Source organism: Perca flavescens, chromosome 2 (genome assembly GCF_004354835.1).
Source record: "Perca flavescens isolate YP-PL-M2 chromosome 2, PFLA_1.0, whole genome shotgun sequence".
Classification (NCBI taxonomy): Eukaryota; Metazoa; Chordata; class Actinopteri; order Perciformes; family Percidae; genus Perca; species Perca flavescens.
The window spans coordinates 33796035-33802034 of record NC_041332.1 but is presented as its reverse complement, the minus strand read 5'-3'; positions in this window follow the sequence as shown (position 1 = coordinate 33802034).

Sequence of the window (6000 nt, the reverse complement as noted above, 5' to 3'; positions counted from 1 at the left end):
CAAACGGTGTGCAACAGGCTCTAACAAAGACACTCTATAGTTCTAAACAGTCTCTGGATTTAAGGTACGTTTTCTCTCGTTGGGTGGGCGTGTCAGAAGTGTTACCCCTTCAGCAGCCAAGTGTCTGTAAACTGGTGGTTTTATAAAGGGTGTTCGACGCCACGGTTTCGGTTTTAATAAACGCTTTGCTGCGTTTTCTCGGGGTTGAACGTGCCCCTAGTGATAAAAAGAAAATGTATGGGTAAAATAGGGAAGAAGAGTTTATTTTTTTAAATGTAAGTAAGGTTTAATGTATTTAATCAACTGCTTATTGTCTTTTTCTGGGCGCCATACACCACACCACTTTGTCTGTGAATACACTGACGAGCAAGTCATTTCATTTCAGGGTCGCAAGACTGATAGAGACAAATGCACACACATTCACGTAACGCCTAAAACCAGACTGACTAACTGCTGTAGTAATGTCATGTCTAACAGACCAGATTTGCATAATTAGACTCGCATATGCTAAAGAGCAGAGCCTTAATTCTGTCTGGCAGTACTGGCGACAATGAATCATGGGCTCCCTGTTGGTGTCAGCAGACAGACAGACAGACAGACCACACGCAGGATGAGGACCCTTTTTTTCGTTGTAATTCATCTTTTCCGCCCCTTTCAAACTCACTCCCCCTCATCCTCTGTCAGACACGCCCCTTTTCTTCATCTCTCCTCTTCGTCATGGCCACCTTTCTCTACCTCTTCTCCTCACATTCCTGCTGTATCTTTCCTTTTCCCTCCAGCTAGCTGCCTTGTTTCTCCTCGATTCTCTACCCCCCACCCACCATCACCACACACACACACACACACACACACACACACACACGCACACACACACTCCTGCTTCCCATTTGACATTGATAAATGGAGACTAACAGAGATGACAACATCATTACTCATGTTCAGTAGCGACACCGCCTAGGACAGAGAAAAACGAGAGGAAGAGGGAGGATGAAGGACAGGACGGGAGGAAAATGGGGAGTGAAGGGGTGGAGGGGGAAGGGGGAGGGCTGCAGTTGTGGGTTTGCTACAATCCATCCCCGAACACGCACCCTAACATCTCCAGAGAGAACCACGTTGAGGTGTTCATTACTGGTGTGGAGAAGTAGAGCAACTGTTGATGGAACCTGCAGGCTGGAAGATTGGAACTCGGTAGGTTTCCTACACAAATCCAATCAGACTAGAAACGCCTGCAGGGCTATATCACTGAATCTACTGCTCCTTTCAATTAACCTTGTGTCTATTATTATATATTATATCATTATATATTGTATTTATTTATCATTATTTAAAGGGGCTCTATGCAGTTTTGGCAATTTCTTTGCTGTTTTCTGGCTTTTTGCTCACAGGTTTCTCTATAGAGCCCCCCCCTACATCTTTGGACTAGATATTTGGCTACGCTGTCGTAAAAACTTGTTGGCGACTCTTCCCCCCTCCCATCTTCTCCCTCTGGTCACGTGCATTTGTTTTCAAAGAAGCCGGCCGGCGAACGCACGGAGCCATGTCCACTGAGGTTTTTCTCGAAATATTACCCTTCTCTCCCGGGTCCATAACATTATTTTTTTTTTCCTACAATGGCTGTAGAGCCCTGTCGGAGCAGAAGCAACTTGCGTTTGCCGACATCAAGCTGACAAGAAACTCTGTGGCAGATCAAGTTTTCTGATCAAAGATACTCACAAGTGCGACAGCAAGAACGCCAGGTCAGCATCGGATTTGCAGGCTTGTCTCGGTTCTCGCCATTATGAAAACGCAGCTCCGATGTTTACTCGTCTCTGACTCCTCTCTCGGTCAGTCTGCCGTTTCCTCTTTCTCTGTTCTTCCGACAATGCTTTCCTAGCTTTCTGCTTCTTTTTTGCCTTCTCAGCCATGACAATAGTGTGAACAACCCCTGGTTAGCCGGTTCCTGAATGGTCGTATGTGTGCAGTGCCGTGAAGCAATTTGTTACACCGCGAGACCTGATATCACGCCATACTTCCTGATGCTGAGGCCGAAAGTTGCAAGGGTGGTTTTTAAGCTCACAGGCGACGACCACCATTCAACCCAAAAAAGTCATATAACCATTCCAATGACTCCGAAGCTGTTCAGTTAATGTCAATTAAGCTAAAAGAAACTGCATAGTTCCCCTTTAAAATGTAAACACCACTTCACATTTGAGAGGCTTAAACGAGCAAGTATTTGGTATTTTTACTGGATGAATTGCTTAAAATTACTACTTTTTTGAACTAAGAATTGGTAGTATGTCAAGAGAGAGTAGTGAGGAGAATATTGAAATAGAAATAATAAGGTGAACAAGACTAAATACCAATGGTGGAATGGTGGCGCTCGAGGAAAAGTCAGAGGATCACCAAAGTGAAACGGCTTCATCCTCTGAGAAACATGAATGTCTGTACCAAATGCCATGGCAATCCATCCAATAGCTGTTGAGATATTTTAGTCAAAAACCAAAGGGGTGGACCGACCGAGCGACAGTAATTATTATCGCACAGGGCAGGTGGAGGGAACAAGTCCTCACGAACTCTCACACAACTGTCTTTCTTTCTCGTCCGTGCTCAGCAACGCAGACAACAAGCCAGCCACAGGTCCAAATGAATGACAGCCAGTTTCCTCCTGTACACACACACACACACACACACACACACACACACACACACACACACACACGCGCACACGCGCACACGCACACACGCACACACGCACACACACACCCCATCAGCCTTGCACACACTCCACAGGCACCGTTATTGGCTCTCATCACAACGACAAATGATGTGACACAAAGAGTGGGAGAGGAGTTAGAAGAATCATTCGCTCTCTCTCCCTCTCGGAGGTGAAGAAATGTAGCTGGAGAAATGTGAAGTGGAAAGACATATGGAGGGGGAAGGAGAGAGAACAGGGGATAGTGTGGAATGAGAGGGAGAAAGTGTGTGTGTGTGTGTGTGTGTGTGTGTGTGTGTGTGTGTGTGTGTGTGTGTGTGTGTGTGTGTGTGTGTGTGTGTGTGTGTGTGTGTGTGTGTGTGTGTGTGGTGTCAAGTTGATGAATGTGGTAGCAGGAGCCGTGGTGGTGGTGGACTAGGAGGCCACCAGATAACAGCAGAGCAAGGCCTAAGCTGTCTCACGCCATGAATAAAACACCATTAAAATCTCTCTCACACACACACACACACACACATACGTTTCTAATTACATTCAGATGACTTTATCTTTTTGTTTCTTGAGTTATTTAAATGGGGAGTATCACACTGTGGGATAAGTGCTCAGTATGCTCCCCCAGCTTGTTTAAGATAACCTGCACATGTATGTGTACCGCATACAATGTATGTATGTATACACACACGTACACACATGCTTAGTGAACTGTCTACTCTCCGTCGCAACTTAAAAGTAGTACACATTTTGCTTGCTGGCTGATGATAAACACCACATTGTCTGGCTGTGAGCAGTGATGTGGTTTCACCTCTTTTCTGTCCATGTGGCTCCCTCTAGTTGTTGCTGGCAAGAACTGAGAGAAGCTTCATCCTGAATGCTCACTGAACTGCTACATTTATTCCCCCACTTCACATTATAGCCTTGAGTGTGGAGCCATGAAGACAATCAAAATGTTCCACCGTAAAAGGCACCAATTTTTCAAATCAATGTAAGTTTACTACAGTCAAAAGGACTGCTACTCAGCCTGAGACAACCGTATAATGTCTTCCGTGGCTCTGGAGGAGCTTCCCAAACCCTTAGAAAATAACCCTGATGCCGTCATAGTGGGTTATCTCGGGTTGGACTAAAGACAGGGCTTTATAACAGAAAGCCAGTGTTGCAAGCTCAGGGGTAATGGAGTTTGAAAGACATGGGCGTTTACCAGTGATGAGTAGCCTGACAAGCAAGACCCACATCAAGATGTTGGGTCTGGGAACACACCATTGGCAGGGCTCAATCAGAGGGGCGGGATGAACGGTTGTCTTTCAAATTCCCTCTGCAATAGGATACAACCAACCAGAGCAAGGAAGAAGGTAGCTCCGAACACATCTTCCTTTTGTAAGAATGACTTCAGTGCCGTTCTTTGTTCTTTTCTCAAAGAAAAGCTGAACTCCAAGTCTTCCAGAGTCGCGGCCAAAGCCGGTTCGAAAGACGGCTGTTCGCCAGCAGCAGCAGCCATCTTCTTTGTTTTCATTCATTTCACACAGAACCGTCGCAACTCTACCATCATTATGTTAAGCCCGACTATAGACTCTATACACAATGTGATTGGCCTGACTACAGTTTGGTTTTTCCAGCTCGCAAGCCAACAGAGAGTTGCTAGACTGACCCTGGCTGCAAATTACATTTGCTGCCGATAGGGTGGTCTAGATTTCTAGGCTAAGTGAGGAGGGTCTAACAAAAAGAGTCTCTTTGTAGTTGTTTAATCTTTCATTGTGGTCATTTTGCATCTCTTTGCTGTCATTATGTATCTTTTCAAGTGATATTTGGCAGTTAAAGGCCCTGACACGCCAAGCCGATTATCGGCTGTCGGGTTGGTGTGTCAGAGCCTTTAAGGCCAGGGGGCCCCTGACACATTGGGCCCCTGCACCTGTGCCCCGTAGGCCTGCACAGTAATCCATCAAATTACAGTATATACTGTACACTGCACACATGGCCAGGTGTGTGCAGACCAGTCAAGTTCTTCCACACCAAACTAGGAGAAACCCTTTCTTTATGGACATGGCTTTGTGTACGGTGACATTGTTATCTTCAAAAGGAAAGGCCTTCACCAAACTGTTTTCTGAAATATGATTGTGTACAGTACTGCAGCATTATTAATTTAAGAAGGAATGAAGATGAACTATCTACGTTGCTCAAACCATTAAAAAATGTACACAAAAAAACAAAAGTATGTGGACAGGGATGCTTTATATCATGGGTCTTCAATGTTTTTTTTTTTCTTTAGGCCAAGTACCCCTTAGCTGAAGAAGAGACGGAGCAGGGACCCCCTACTACATATATTGTATAAAAGTGAGTTGCATATTAAACTGAGCCTACAATGTGTAGGGTGGCCTAAAGCCTTTATACATACCTTTTTATGGTGCATACAATACCAAGCTTTTCAAATAAAAATTGTTGGCATGTTTATATATTTAGACATCATGTTTTAATGTTGAAATGTGGCCCAGTTAATCCTTAAGCTTAACTGTATCTGTGGATGGCTACCTTATGGCTACCTTACCTACAGGCCAGGAAGCCTATCATCAATGTGCATGATAAAAACAATTTTGAGAAGAGTCTTTGGAGATTCGACCCCATTGTGATGTGGTATATTTAGGGGAGTAGTGATCTTCCCCCTGGGCTCTAGACACCGGGGGGTCCAGAGAGTTGCTGAAGACCTGGATGATGGAATATGGAGCAGGACTATCTACTGATATGATGAAGACTGGAGGTGAAGGTGTACAGAAGGGTTGGATCCGTTCATACTGAAATAACAACAGGCAGCAGCAGAGAGAAGAAAGGATTTTTGAAGTTTGACAGCAAGGATAGGATTGGCTATGAGAGATTGTGGCAATATCTGGTCCAACTACTCAGAGACCCCTAGGGGGTCCACAGAGTCAATGCTGGGGGGCCTCCAAATTATTGTTAATTTTTGAAAGTTTTTTCAAAAATGAAAATGTCGTAACATGAATTTAACATATTATTAGCAAATATAAATCCCCACTGATGATAGGCTTACTGGCCTATAGGTAGCTGGAGAGGAAGAGGCAGATGAGGAGAGAGATGAAGATGAATAAGTGAGTAAAAGGAGTCTTCCTGATTGAACTTTCACTAAGCTTCATGCGGTTGAATAATCACCTGAATGGGCTGTCTCAGATTTACATTGGTGGAAAATACCCTAATTTCTATTAAACTTCATAAAAAAAACCCTGGAAAAATAGAATTATCTTAAAAATAACATTTATTTTAATGGAATTGAAACAGGATGGACCCGAAGGACAAAACAAGGGTTAATG